The 15,914-nt window shown below is 50.4% G+C and overlaps 1 protein-coding gene across 4 annotated transcripts in view; it reads right to left on the bottom strand.

Annotated features, from left to right (window-relative positions):
• The window catches only part of Syne3 (spectrin repeat containing nuclear envelope family member 3), a 92,430-nt gene that overhangs the window by 51,146 nt on the left and 25,370 nt on the right, over positions 1-15,914 (bottom strand). The window lies entirely within an intron of this gene.

The following is a 15,914-nucleotide window of genomic DNA, read 5'->3' as shown; positions in this document are numbered from 1 at the left end:
CTCAGAGTCAAGTCGAGGTAACGGTGGAGCGGGTGTTGCATAGAAACTCATGGGCCACTCCCATCACTACAAAGACCCATATGTGACAGCCTGAAGTTTAGCCAAATGGAAAGAGACTGTCTCTGCAAGCAACTGTAAGAAATTGACAGTTGAAAAAGCAAACAATAGACTGGAGGGATGGCCAGGGGGTCAAAAGCACTTACTGCTCTTGTAGAGGACCCAGGTTCGGTTCCCAACACCAATGGAGAAATTAGCAACTTGGCAGTTCACAACTATCTGTTACTAGTTCCAGGAGATTTAATGCTTCTTCTAGTCTCTGCAGGCGCCAAACACAAACACAGTGCATGTACGTACGTACGTACGTACACACACACACACACACACACACACACACACACACACACTTATACACATCTTGGTGGTCAACTGGACTGAACAACTACTGGATTCTTGGACTTTCTGTTGGTAGCCAACCATTGTTGGACTAGCTGGGCCACAGCTTGTAAGTCACTCTAATAAATCCCATACATGTGCACATGCAAGTGTGTATGTATGTGTGAATACATATATGTATGAGATTATGTTTATTGAATATATATTAATATGTATGCCTTGACCTCCTAAATAGTATTTTAAAAAGCAACTGTGCTCACTATATAACCTGTTGCACACTTTATGAAGAACTAGAAGGAGTTTGAAGTTTCCAAACATGAAGACAACAAGCAGAGGGCCATTGAGCACAACAGAGGGATTCTGGGCACAAGAAGGGATGCTGGGCACAGCAGAGGGATGCTGGGCATAGGAGAGGGATGCTGGGCACAGGAGAGGGATTCTTGGCACAAGAGAGGGATTCTGGGCACAGCAGAGGGATGCTGGGCATAGGAGAGGGATTCTTGGCACAGGAGAGGGATTCTGGGCACAGGAGAGGGATTCTGGGCACAGGAGAGGGATTCTGGGCACAGGAGAGGGATGCTTGGCACAGCAGAGGGATGCTGGGCACAGGAGAGGGATGCTTGGCACAGCAGAGGGATGCTGGGCACAGGAGAGGAATGGAGAGGGATTCTGGGCACAGGAGAGGGATGCTGGGCACAGCAGAGGGATGCTGGGCACAGGAGAGGAATGGAGAGGGATGCTGGGCACAGGAGAGGGATGTGGGCACAGAGAGGGACACTGGGCACAGGGAAGGGATGCTGGGCATAGCACACATTGCACGCCTGCACTGAATTTGCACACTGTGCCCATAAATGTCGACAGTATAATGTGTCATTTAAAAGAAAACATAAACTTAAGCAAGGTTTAAAAAGAATACTTTCTCAGGGTAGGAGAGATCATTGAGAGGTTAAAAGCACACACTGCTTTTGAATCCCAGCACCCACATTGGGCAGCTCACAACCACTTCTGTAACTCCAATTCCAGAGGAATCCTACACCTCTGGGTCTCCATGGACACTGTACTCACAATGTGTACACCCACACACACACATAATAAAAATTAAATAATGGATGGGCAATAGTGGCTCACACCAGCACTTGGGAGGCAGAGTCGGGCAGATTTCTGTGAGGCCAGCCAGGTTTGTTTCACAGAAAAACCCTGTCTCAAAAAACCAAAAACAACAACAACAACAAAAATCTTTTTTTAATGCTTTTGAAGAATCCAATAGATTCAAAATATATTTTAAGTAAATCCATTACTTGTGGTCTATTTAAAAAAAATAATAGGCATCTTTTTCCTCTCATTTCCAACTGCTTTTTCTACCCATATTTGTGATTTATGCTTTTCTGGGAGATTGCTCAAGACATCCATATGGATGTAATGAAACAAAGGAACCAATAAGCCAGGACAAAAGGGACCCAGAGATCACCCAACAGGCTTCAGGGAAAGGGGGATAGTGACATCACCAGACCTGTGTTGGAGGTGACAGGGAGGAGCAAACCAGTAAGCATCACCCCTCCATGGCCTCTGCATCAGCTCCTTTCTGCAGGTTCTTGCCCTGTTTGAGTTCCTGTCCTCACTCCCTCCAGTGAGGGACTATAATGTGGAAGTGCAAGCCAAATAAACCCTTCCTTTTTCAACTTGCCTTTGTTTCATAGCAGCAACAGAAACCCAGACTAAGACTCTGGCTATAGGCACAGATAGGATAGGGAAGCAGATAGGAGGGGATTGGGTCAGAAAGCACACTGTCCATTTAAAGGCTCCCTTTACCCTGATTCTGGCCCCCAGAGCAAATGGCTGAGCTGTAATTTGGTGTCAAGGGACCAGTCTTGCAGGAAGAGCAGGGTTCTCGACATTGGCAAAATTGCCCAACATGGTCTCCTGCCAGCTGAGGCTCCATGTCCTGTCTGCCAGGGTCAGTTAGACCTCCCTCCCTCTCCTTTCTGTCTTCCAAGCTGAAGTTCCTAGTTGGCTCTGCAGTGCCATTGACAAGGCCTGAAGCCCTAGCCTCAGTGGTGCCATTGGTAAGAGGTTGTAGCTCCGGCTTCTGTAGTGCCATTGGCTGAACCCCTGGCCTCAGTCTCCTTGTACTAGTTAGTGTTTTTGTCAACTTGACATGAGTTGGCGTCCTCTGGGAAAAGGGAACCTCATTTGAGAAAGTGACTCCATCAGACTGACCTGCAGGCAAATCTGTGGGACAGTTTCTTGATTAATGATTGATGTAGGAGGGTCCAGCCCACTGCGGGTGCTGCCACCTTGGGTAGGCAGTCCTGGGGTGGCATCAGAAAGAAGTCTGAGCAAGCCTCGAGGAGCAAGCACTCCTCCATGGCCTACACTTCAGCCAGGCCCCCTCAGACTTACTGCCCTGGCTGCTTTCACCCTGCGCCCACACATCTGGCCTGCTGGCACTTTGTTCGGAGCTCTGGAAGGTGTGGAGAGGAGAGCATGACCAAGGAAAGCTAAGGTCCTGCAGTGGCCTTCCGAGAAGTTACGTCCTGGTGCTCCTGCCTGGTCACCCTAGCTGGCCCACCACACACTGACCCTGAGTCCTGAGGGGCATGCTCCCTGGGCTGTGACTCACCAGACTCAGCAGTGACTCAGTCCTTCCCTGCCAGACATGGTTCCCACCCTTCCATTCTCCTTCCTTCTGGCCCCTTATACAAAGATAGAATTTCAGGATCTGAGCCGCAGCTGGTTTTAATCCTAAAGCCTCTCCAAGTGTGCTGTGGGAAGGCTCCTGTCCTCTGCCTTAAGGGGGAGGGTGGAGGGTGCCGCAGAGAGGATGCCATACAGAGTGCCAATGGGACAGTCCTCAGGATTCTTTCATGGTGTTAACAGAAAGTGATTCTAAGAGTGGAGTGTAAGCCGGGTGTTGGTGGCACACACCTTTAATGCCAGCACTCGGGAAGCAGAGACAGGTAGATCTCTGTGAGTTCAAGGCCAGCCTGGTCTACAGAGTGAGTTCCAGAACAGGCTCCAAAACAATACAGAGAAACCCTATCTCGAAAAACAAAACAAAACAAACAAACAAACAAGCAAAAAGAGTGGATTATAAAAGAAGGGCTGGGGGACTCCCAGAGAGTGTGACCTGGCTATTGGACCAGGCACCCACCCCATTAACCTTACACCCCTCCAGGGCAGCAGGATCAAGAGTTAGGAATAACCAATGCTTAACCATATTGGAGGTAACAAAACAGTAGCGACAGGCTAAGGGGCCGAGTGAAATGTGTGCAAACTTTGCAGAGCTCGAGGTGCCACTACCATCTCGGTCCGCTAGGTATGCAGCCAGCCCTCGATGTCCATGGCTTCCGCATTCATACATGCAGCCAACCACGTTGATCATTTTTTGAGACAGCATCTCTCTATGTAAACTTGGTTGGCTTAGAACTCACTATGTAGACTAGGCTGGCCTTAAACTCATAGTGATCCTCCTTCCTCTGCTTCCTGAGAGCTGGAATTGATCATGTGTGCCACTGTCCTTGGCCTCGGTTTGTTTTTTTTTTCTGCTGTTTTAAGATGCAATTGAGCTGGGCACAGTAGTGCACACCTGCAGTCCCAAAACTTGGAAGGTGGAGACAGGAGGAGCAGGAAATCATTGTCATCTTTGGCAACAACCAAATTTGATTCCAGTCTGGGCTATCCACCACCACCATCACCAACAACAACACTAAAACTCTTGCGCTCATCAGCTAGCTCACTCCTGCAATCCCAGCACAAAGGAGGTTAAGGCAGGAGGACTGCTACATGTTTGTGGCTACCCTGGGCTATGCAGTGGCATTCAGGTCAACCTCAACTACATAACAAGACCCTGCCTCATAAGAAAGTCTTTAACATTATAGGCATTTCCTGAGAAATGCAGTATATCAGCTATCAAGAGTGTATTGGTTGACTGCGATTCCTGCATGCCGGAGGATGCACCTACAGGCTCTATGGAAATACTATGCCATTTTATATAAGGGACCTGAGCAAGGATAGGTTTGGTATCCACTGTGGTGGGGGGCAGGGTCCTAGAACCAATCCCCCAAGGATACTGAGAGATGAGTGCCAATGGTTAGTCAAGAAGCCCTGCTCTGAGAGAGAGAGAGAGAGAGCTATAAGGCTCCCTTCAGTTAAAGCCACTGAGAACACAGGCCAGCAACTGCCTTCAATAAAGTACTCTGAAAGTGGCTTGAAATCAGCCCTCCCATCACAGATAAACTGCCCTTGGCCGTGAAAACTGCTGCTGTCTGAGCTACCTCTTTCCCCGGATAGGCTGATTATAACATAGAGCGTTGCCCCAAGCTCTACATCAATAGGCATAGGCTGGGGGATGCCAAGATTCCTCCTGGGAAACTCTGGGGCTCCAAAGGCTTTAGTATGGCTGCAGGAGGACAGAAGCTATGAAAGTTCCCAGGTGTCCTTAGGGGTTCCCTGGCAACAGAGTCAGCTGCTGGCAGAGTGGGCAGAGCTCGGCAGGTGTGGTACTGGCCATCTGCTGTAGACTAGATCATGCTGAAGTTGGGACCTGGTTGGGATGAGGAGTGGGCCAGCCAATCAAAACAGCTAGGCTTTACAGGAGGGCTATGTTAAATGCCTATATTTTACACGGAAGGTATCGATGTGTACACACATGCACACATACACACGCATGTACCCTCTGAAGACCAGCAGGCTAGGCCAGTGGCACCTACCCTCGAACCCCTCAGAAACCTTTGGAAAAAGTTCTGCTGAATCACACTGCCAGAACTTATCCATCAGATTCTAAAATGGTGGGACAGGGGCTGGAGAGACGGCTCGGCAGTTAAGAGCATCGACTGTTCTTGCAGTGGTCCTGAGTTAGATTCCCAGCACCTACATGGAGGCTCACAACCTTCTGTAAGTCCGGTTCTGGGGACACAGATGCCCTCTTCTGGCCTCTGTGGGCACTGACTGCACAGATATACATGCAGGCAAAATATCCATATACATAAAAAAGAGTGGGATAGAGACAGAGAATAAATATGAAGGTGCGTGAGAGAGTGTGAGAGGCCATGGGCATGTATGCACATAAACCAGAGACCAGAGGTCAAGCTTAGTACCTTCTTCTACAGCCATCCACCTTGGGATTTGAGAACAGGGTCTTCCACTGGCCTTGAACTTGGTTGAGTTTTTTCCCTTTGTGGGTATGTTTGGGGGAGTGTAAGAGAGAGGGGGTGAGGGAGGACAGAGTGTGTGTGTTTATGTTGGTGTGCATGGAGGCCGGAGAAAACCTTAGCGCTGTCCCTTTGAAGCCACCACCTTCGTTTTCATAGACAGGGTCTCTCACTGCCTGGAACTCTACAAGGAGGCCAGACTGGCTAGCCAGAGAGACCTGGTATTCACCTGTCTCCACCTCCCCACTGCTGGAATTACAAGCATTTGCCTGGCTTCCCTGAGCCATCGTCTCTTCCCTAGATGTCCATTTCTGACTACTAAGAAGCATTTCCGGTCTCCGGGAGGACAAGGCTTATTCCAGCTGTGTGTGCAGCTGTCCCTGCCATATATATGGGGTAAGGGGCTACCAGGCCTTGCCTGGTTTGAGTAAGCATCGGCTAAGGATAGACACAGGAACGCAGTCACAGTCCACCTTGGCTCCCTGCACTGTGGCCTATACTGCCTCTGACATTTCTCTTCCAGAACACAAAGCAGGCTTCCTCCTTGGGAGGAAGACAGCACAGTCAGGCTCCAAGTACTATCACTATAGAAAGCTTCCAGTAGATTCTGTAGAGTAATTAATAATCCTGAGTGCTGTTCTCTGTCTTCCCAGAGGCACTGAGCATCATCTGAGGAGCTGGCTGCTCTCCAAGATGGCAGGACTCCCTGATGTCACCTCCCTGTGGCAACCATGTCTCCTAGATCTGGACCTCACAGAACTCTTAAACTCCAGCTTCTGTTGCCTCTGCCCTCAGCAAGGTGTCTCTCCCATCTCCAAGGAGCTCAGTACCTACTCTGAGGAAAAGGTACCAACAGACTCCCATTTGGGAAATGTGGTCGGGGAGAGACAAGCCGAGAGCCTTCACTAAGGGGTACCACCCAGAGCCAGTCTCACAATGTGGGAAGAAGGGAACCCTGGGAAAGCAGATCTTCCTGCCCGCACCTCAGCAGGGAACATAGAGCTCACATGACCAATAACTGCAGAAGGAATATCCAAGGGTCTGCCCAGGCTGGGAGGGCAGTTCACCAGCCCCTAGCCTGGGCTTCCCTTGACTCAGCAAGGTGGGGTCATCCATGAAGTCACATCCTGTCCCCACAGGTGTCCAACGCCAGCATCCCTGTCCTCACCACTCACAATTCTCACTGGTACTATTTGGTCCCGGGAATTGAGGCACATGCCAAGCCAGCACTGGCCCAATCCCCAGTCACTCTGTCGCCTCGGGCAGGATTTTTACCCACATAAGGGGAAAGTCCCATAACCCACTAGACCTGCCCAGCCAGCTAGCCACTTCCTGGGCCTCTCCCATGAAACCTGTGCCTCCTCAAAGGACTGTGCACCACAGTGACCATGGACCCTGCACTAAATTGGGACTCCAGACATAATAGTTCACTTGTCTTCTCCCCCCACCCCGTCTCACCCCCCACCCTCCCCACCCCCCAACCCCGCCCCATCACTCCTAATTTTCCAAGATGGGGTCTTGCTATATTGCCCAGGGCTCAAACTCCAGGCTCAACTTCTTGAGTATCTGACACTACAGACATATGTCACCATGCCAGCCTCATCTTACGGAATGGTTTACACTTGTGATCTAGCATACCCTTCCCGAGCTTCTGAGCTCATAGACTCTCACCGTGCGCTGCCCAAACTTCTCGCCATCCATATGCCTTAGTGTGATGGTACCAGGCCCTGCTGAAGACCATGAGGGTGAGGAGCTGAGTGATGGGGAGAAGGTAGCCAAGAGGAACCTGCTCTGGGTCCAGGGGTGCTGCTTGCCAACTCTTTGAATAAGTGACTCTCTGAGGACAAGACCGGTCACTCTGAATCAAAGCCAAGAGGTATGAAGCCCATAAAACAAACAGACTCACCCAATGTGCATCAGGCAATCTGAACTCTGAAAGGCATCTCTATAAGCTCTGTCCCATCCCCCCCTGCAGGCTCCCAGCAGCTCCCTCCATAGGACCTGGACTGCCATGTAGTTCCCTGAGGCTGTCACACACAGCATCAACACGGAAAATCAACAGCCTGCTACCCGGGCCTTGGAGCTCCGAGTGTCTGTGCCCATGCATGTGCCTGGGAGAATATAAACACAGGTCTTGCCCTGGCCTGCTCTGATTCAAACACCTGGAACATCAAGTACTCGACAGAAACGTTTGAATGGAGAGATGATGAGCCTGACAATGCACATAGGAGTCTTTCCCCTGCTGGAGCTTAGTAGGTCTTCAAACTGTGCTTTCTGCTTATTTCATTCTTTGATACACACTTTCAACCAGCTCAGGAAGCCCGAGAAAGACCAGAAACAGGCAAGAATGGACCTCAGATAATGCTGCTTACCCCCAAGTAAGAGCTTTCTGATGGCCACAGATACAGACACAGGTCCCAGTGCAGGCACCTCCACCAATGAGCTCTGAAGCCCATTCTCTTCACAGCTAAAACAGGACCAATGGTTGCCACCTGGCTTTCACACCCTTCCAGTGGGCAGGCTGCTAATAGGGAAAGGGGCACCTTGATCCCCTCAGGACATGTTTCTAACAGACTCACTGGAAATACCGGAAATGCTTGCAGCCCCGAGTTAGAAGCACTATCATTAACATCTTCTGTTCTGACCTTCTAAAGGCTAATTGTGCGAAGTTACCATGTTACAAGGCATCGTTAGCCCTGGGCTGGAAAACCATCTGCAGGGTGGCCTTAAACTGCTACATTAAATGCTACATTGTTCCACGCTACAACTCCAGCCATTGTCTAGGGCACTCACACTGCTCTAGGGGCAGATCCCCATTTGGAGGATGCTATAATTAGTTCTGCATTATGAATAAGGAAACGAGATGTTAAATAACACTCTCACATGCCTGATGAGCCAGGATGGAGGCTAGGGCGGTTTAGCTCTAGAAGTCTCCTACAGCCACTTGCCTCAGGATTCAGCCGGTCAGTAGGTTGGCCAAGCTGACCAACTGATGGGCAGGTAAAATAACAGCTGCTTCTGGAAAGCAGGTGGGAGAGTGTTTCCCAGAAGCCCACTTCATGGTGGTCTGTCTTGCTCCTTGGTTCCATTTGCCAGCCCTTGAGCTCTGGTTCAGGGTTTGCTAAGTGACCCTGTTAACAGACCCTCCTGTTGCCATCCTGCCTCTGAATCTGCAGTCTTTGGTGCACAGGGCCAGCCAGAATGCCCCACCCCCTTTCCAGTCCCTGGATTGCTCATCAGTCAACCTGTGTCTCCCAGTGAGTGCACAAATCCGCCATGCAGTGGCACAGAGGAGCCGGCAGGCCTGCTGCTGTTTGGCTTGTGGGCACTCACTGGCCCTGACATTCTCCCACACAGCCAGGCTGGGACCACCTGGGATCTGATCGTGGTTCCAGGTCTCACACTGCAGGGTAGGTCTTGAGGGCACAATAGAGTTCCCAAAAAAGCCAAGAGGAAGGTTCTGGACAGATGCCTCAGTCTCTGCATGCCATATGGAAATCCTTTCTAGCAGGGCTGTTTTTCAGATACGAGCTAAAAGAGTCACTCTGGGATCTTATTTTGAGACTACATTTATGTAGCCAAGGCTAGCTCCAGACTGGAGATAGCCCTGCTTCCACCTCCTAAAGTGCTGAGAGTGCTGGTGTGCGACACACATCTAGCTTGCCAGGACCTCAGAGCAGTGCAGTTGTAGTAGAGCTAAGGCCAGGATTCGTCTTGGCATAAAAGAAACCTGGGCCTCTCTGGGGGCTGTGTTCTATTTCTTCACAAAGACCTACAGATAAAGATACAATTGCCCTCATATAAACAGATTCTTAGTTTCCATCAAGGGGGCCAAGAGCATTCATTGGAGAAAGAATGTTTTCAACAAAACATGTTGGACACTACAGACAACCATATGCCCAAAGGCTTAAACGTAAGATCTAGAAACAAAACATAGTGAGGGAAATACAACCATAGCACCTAGAGGCAGAAGAACCAGGTCAGCCTCTGCTATGCAACAAGCCAGCCTGGACTACGTGAGGTTTTAACTCAAAGATATTAAAAACTGTGGGCCCTCAAGAAGGCTTAGCAGGATCGGGCATGGAAGTGCAAGCCTTTAATCCCAGTACTCTGGAGGCAGAGGCAGGCAGATCTCAGTGAGTTCGAGGCCAGCCTGGTCTACACAGTGAGTTCCAGAACAGTCAGGTTTATACAGGGAGATCCAGTCTCAGAAAACAAAACAAACAAAAAGATGGCTCTGAAGGTAAAGGCACTTGCCACCAAGTCTGAGTTTCATCTCTGGAACCCGCATGGTGAAAAGAGAGAACCAATTCTCACCGTTGTCTTCTGATACGCATGCCACAGATGAGTGTGAGTATACTACACACACACACACACAGAGAGAGAGAGAGAAAGAGAGAGAGAGAGTTGTTGGGGAAGTCTTTTGTCAATAAAGCACTGTTGAGCCAATAGGAATCTAGATAGGAGGGACTAGGAGTCCAGGAGGATTCTGGGAAGGAGAAACACAAGAGAGTCGACATGTAACCGCCATGGGGTAGGAAGCCCGGAACTATTCTCCGGGAAGAGAAATACTTAGATGAACAATTATGGGGTAATTACTTAAGTCCGAGCTAGCCAGTAAGAAACAAGCAAGGCCAACAGCTTCATAATTAATATAGCGTCTTGTGTGTTATTTGGGGACTACAACGTGGCAGAGCCCAGGCGACTGGCGGGTGATAAACCAAAGTGGCTGGCAAGGAAAAGCTTCTCATTACAGAGAGTAAATAAGCAGATAGTATATATATATATATATATATATGCATATATATATATATCTGCCCAGCCACACTCCCCACATCCAGAGCCACTGAAAGGTAACTAGTCTCCCCAACTTCATGATCATCAGTGACCTACAATTGCCCTGTCAAGGTCATCCCTGTATGGAGGAGGACTCTATAGTTTGGATAAAATGTCACCAAGTTCCAGTTACAAAAGCAAGCTCTCCCACACCAGGCCAGCCTAGCTGCAGCAATGTGTGGGTAACTGCATTGGAAGCTCACTAACTGCCAGGGCTTGAGTAAACCTCCACCTTCAGATGGAGAGACTAAGGCTCAGAGAGGCCAGCTGCCTTCCCCAGATCAGACAGCCACTAAGATTCTGACTGGGAAATGGACCCACGTGTGTCTGTTGCTAGCAACGGTGCCAAGCAGTAAATCGTAACCCAAATGAGGAAGTGAGTCAAAGGCATGGGGGGGCTTCCTTTTTGAGTCAGAACAGGACTTCCCCTCACCCCAGACGACTGCAGAGATAGATGCAGCTTAGCCATGGGGTACCCCCTCCCCGTGAGCATCTGTCCCTGGTGTGGGGACAAGCATGACAGCGTGCATGGCTTGGACTCAGCCATCCTCAAGTATTCCCAAAGTACATGGCTGCCAATGAGTCTACAGGGGCATTGGCCTGGCCTAGGATGAACAGTTAAGTAACACTCAGCTAGGCCCTTCTCATCCAGCATACAGCATTCCGTGGAAACACTGTATCCTGAACAGTCACCTAGGTGTGGTGCATCTTATCTTCCCATGGGTACCAAGGTCAGAAACACTGTATCCCTGAACAGTCACCTAGGTGTGGTGCATCTTATCTTCCCATGGGTACCAAGGTCAGCATCTTTTTCTCCGAAGCTTGGGAGACGCCAGATTCATCTGATGACAAATCACATTAACACCCACTCAAGACTGGTGGGCAGAAGTGAATAAGCAGGATCCTGCCACCCCAACAGCAGAGCCCTCTCTCAGCTGACCCTGCCAACCACCCAGCCTCTTCCCCCTACTGAGAAAACAGCATCTCAGTTCTGAGTACTCACCACACCTGTGCCCCATTTCTCCAGTTTGAGACACAGCCTTCAGGGACCCACCACCAGAGCATAAATGTCCTTTAGAAGGGCTAACGTCACTTTCCAAAATGGGTTGTCGTCGGGCTCCTGAAAGGCCACTAGGTGCTACTCTAAGTAGCATCTTGACATATGTTTCTCTCCCAGGGAGATTGTCTAAAATACTCTCGAGCCTCCCTAAGGCATCTGACACAGGGAAAACTAACATGTTTGCTACAATTATTACTGCAAATGGCCCAGAAGGTTCCACAGAGCAGAGCCTTGAGCCCTCCTTAAGCTCTCCTGATTGCTGGACGGCCACACTCACTGTATTCTGATTTCTCAGTCCAGCCAGATCCTGTGTGAAGTTACCATTTACTTCAGCACGGGTGAACCCCAGGACCCTCAGGTTGGGAAGCACATCCCTTTGGGGGCTAAGCCACTGTGGACCCCTAGGCACCTTCCTGATCAGCAGCCCACTGCTGGCTTTGGCCTCCTGTATAGCATGGGCCGTTGTAATCAACAAAACACCATCTGTAGTCACTTGGGCTGAGCAGCCTGGCTATCAAAGATGAGAGCTGAGCTAAATGTGGGTGGTGTGGGCTGCTGGGTGGAGTAGGACGAACACCTGTGAGTCACAGCCTGAACCGCACACGGGATTTATCCTGCACATCGGATTCTTAAAGGCCAGTTCCCCTAGGATATCTCCCCACAACTGATCAGAGCCGCACAACAGAGCCAGCTGGCCTGGATTCAAGCCTGACTTTAACACACTGTCACTCAATGGATGTCACACCTCCGTCTAAAAAGTCAGCGCTGTGACCTGCTGGCCCACAGACTGATAGTGGCAAAGTGTGTAACCCTGTGCCCCACTGGCACACAGTGGGTGCTGCCTAAGTGTTTGTTAAGTAATACACTCACCAGATGACTGCAGCGTTGAGAGGGGAACGCTGGAGTTCAACAGCTTAGTCCAGCAAAGAGAAAACGGCAAAGGGAAATATGTGACATCTGTCCCATGGAATATTCTGGGCCATTGGCCTCCAGAAACGTGATGCCTAATATCGGGGCTGGGGCTGAAGAGAAGGGGCAGGCTGCCGAAGCGTGTGCTCCTGTACCAGCAGCAAGCTTTCCTGGAAAGGGCCCGACAGTAAAATGTACCCTGTGGCCGCATGGTCTCTGTCACAGCTGCTCAGACCTGCCTGGGGGGGGGTGTGAAAGCAGCTGCAGTTGACCCCCCCCCCAGGAGCTGGCTCGATCTGACAACAAGCGATTGACAAGAGCGGGTAGTATCTACTCCGTGGGCCACCAGCTGTCAACCTGCCGTTACACATCCTACTTGTGTCAGACAATGATGGAGACGGAAACAAATGTGAAAACAGAGCAAAGGAATCCTCAGCATGCATCCAGAATGTAATCTGCTGCTGGAGTACAAGCCTGCATGCCAGCACCAGGGGCACCCTCAGCCACAAAAGGAGACCAAGGCACCGTGGGCTACATGACACCTCGTCTCAAATAGTAACAATAGTAACAAATAATTTCCTTAAAGTGGTAGGAGCAGGGGGGATTTTGATCAATTTTAGATTATGTGCAGGTGTGTGTGAGTGTGTGCGTGTGTGTGTGTGTGTGTGTGTGTGAGAGAGAGAGAGAGAGAGAGAGAGAGAGAGAGAGAGAGAGAGAGAGAGAGAGAGAGAGAGAGAGAGGGAGGGAGGGAGGGAGGACAAGAAGGAGGGAGGGAGCAAGGAAAGAAAAGCCTTTACGTTAACAAAGTGAGTTCCAAATTCCTTAGACTTCCAGCGTAAATTACAAAGTCATGTATAACATTCACCACCTGCTATCTAGAAACCAGATAGGCTTCCAAGTCCTTGGACTGACAACCAAATCTGACTTCCTTGTCTACTGGCTGCATGACCTCAGGGCATTGACCTCTCTGCTCCTTCATTTCCTTATGTGTAAGGTGGGTAGCTTCACTTTCAATCTGGGGAAAATACCCTCACTGGTTCTCAGGTCCTATAAAATAGCGCAGAGCACTTGGGTACACTTGACTTCTTAAAGGGGCCAGACTGTGAGAGGATAAGGGACCTGAAAGGCTCCTGGCCGGGGTGGGGGAGCGGCACACCAGGGCACTTGCACTAGTTTCTCAGAGAACCTTCCAGAGTGTGGGAATCAGGGAAACCAGAGTCTTCAGAGGGACTAGCAGTGTCTAAGCGTGGAGTCCTCCCAACAGCCCCGCGCAGGAATCCTGGGTTGCTCAGCCAGGCCTCTTTCCTCCCTCTGCCCTCTCACCCACTTCCCACCCCCGCATTTCAACTTGGCTGCTTGTAGCAGGAGCCCCAAGTAGCCAGATTCAGCCACCTTGCCTCTGCGCCTATGGACCCCTCCTTTTTCTCTGCCTTCCCTGCTTCCCGGAAGTCTACCAAGTGTCCAGCAGAGTTAGGCACCTAAACTCCTTGAATCTTCTTCCTACTCTTTAAATAGATAAGAAATCCACAGATAGGCACAGAGTGGTTAAGTATCCCAAGCAAGGTCACACAGCAAGTCATTCTGCTGCCTGTCCTTCCCATAGTCCCTTGGGGGAGGGACAGGCCTGAGTCTTCTGGGTAGCCACTTACTCCCCTCAAACCAGGCTGGCCCTTCACCTGGGGCCACAAAGAGGAGGGAAGAACGAGTCCATCCCCAGACATGTGCCCTGGGTTTCAGATAGACAGGCAGTCAGCCAGGGCTTGGAGATTCCAATTATAATCCCCACAGCCTGCCAGCCATGAAATGAAGACTCCCAGGAGATAGTGCTCGGTAGCTCTTGGTACAAGTTGGGTGACAGAAATTCCCATGTATTCTCACATGACCCAAGGTGCAACCTCCGCAGAACTGGGACTATCTAAATTCCCGAGGCAGGAGAAGTGTGACCTCACCCAGGATCCAAGCCTGACTGAACTGGCCTCGGTCTCAGTGGGGGCAGACCTCGTCCCTCCTTCTTCCCCTCCCCCTCCCCTGCAAGAGGCTTGTGTTGGGTGAACTTCCAGTCAGACCCAAGGACCAAGGACAGGAACAACGCTGCCTGCTGCCTGCAGAGCTGAGGGTTTACCTAGCACCCTCCATCTCTTCAGCTAGAGGGAGCTGGGGGGCTCTGCCTCCCCCTGGAGCAGCTGAGGACACCCACCTAAGATGGAGAGAAAGAACCTGAGAGCCCCAATCTTTACATCCTCTGGGGGTGGGGCATGCATGTACACACACACACACACACACACACACACACACACACACACACACACCATGCACCTGGCTTTCCAAACTATCTCCTCCCCTCCTCTCAGACAATGCTGGCTTTAAGTGAGTTCCAGGAAGAAACTGACAGGCCACAGGCTTTGCATGAAAGGCAAATGCCACCCATGGTCCCCAAGTGGACCCACAGAGCTAAACTGACACCACCTCGTGAGAGGATACATTCTTTTGATCACAGAGGAGGGCACCTTAGGCCTGGGTCTAAGCTTCTTGTTACTTCCCCTATAGCCGTTAAGCAGTTGGCAGAGGTTCCGGGTCTGACCGCTTGTATTTATTTATTTATTTGAGTGTGTGTGTGGACGCACGTGTGTATGATGGGGATGTGTGTGTGTGCCACAGCTCACGTGTGGATGTGGAGGTCAGAGGACAATTGTGTGGAGTCGGCTCTCTCTACCCTTCCCTGGGTTCCTGAGAACTCACGGGCAGTGAGGCTTTTAGAGCAAACACCAATCCCTGCAGAGCCATCCTACCTCGAGGGTGGGACGGCACTTGCCACCGGATGTGACACTGCTGTTTATCAGCTGGCCTACTCAACTACATCCCAGGAGCTTCGAACATGGCCTAAAACATTTGTAAATGAAAACATGAAAGCATCATGTCAAAAAGGACACACACTTAGGGCTGGGGAGATAGCTAAGTCTTTACTTGCCACACCAGAGTGAGGACTTGGGTTCTGTGGCAGTGTGAATGAAAACTGGCCCCCATAGGCTTATAGGGAATGGCATTATTTGAAAGGATTAGGACATGTGGCCGTGTCAGAGTAGATGTGGCCTTGTTGGAAGAAGTATGTCACTGGGGAGGGGGGCGGGTCAGTGTCGTCTAACACCCAAGCCAGTTCTAGTCTCTCTCTCTCTCTCTCTCTCTCTCTCTCTCTCTCTCTCTCTCTCTCTCTCTCTCTCTCTCTCTCTCTCTCTCCCTGCTGCCTGCCAATCCAGATGTAGAACTCTCAGCTACCTCTCCAACACCGTGTCTGCCTGCACGCTGCCATGCTTCTTGCCATGACAATAATGGATTAAACCTCTGAATGTAATTCAGGCCCCAGTTGAATGTTTTCCTTTATAAGAATTGCCGTGGTCATGGTGTCTCTTCATAACAATAGAAACCCTAAGGCAAGCATCATTCCCTAAATCCAAGTAAAAATCTGGGTATGGTGACATAACCCTAATCCCAACGATGGGGAGGCAGAGACAGGACGGCCTCCTGACCAGGCAGCCTACTGGCGAGGTCCAGGTCACTTAGAGATCCTG

The sequence above is a fragment of the Mesocricetus auratus genome, unplaced genomic scaffold (genome assembly GCF_017639785.1).
Source record: "Mesocricetus auratus isolate SY011 unplaced genomic scaffold, BCM_Maur_2.0 Super-Scaffold_15014, whole genome shotgun sequence".
In the NCBI taxonomy this organism is placed as follows: Eukaryota; Metazoa; Chordata; class Mammalia; order Rodentia; family Cricetidae; genus Mesocricetus; species Mesocricetus auratus.
This window is presented reverse-complemented; position numbering and strand designations above follow the sequence as displayed.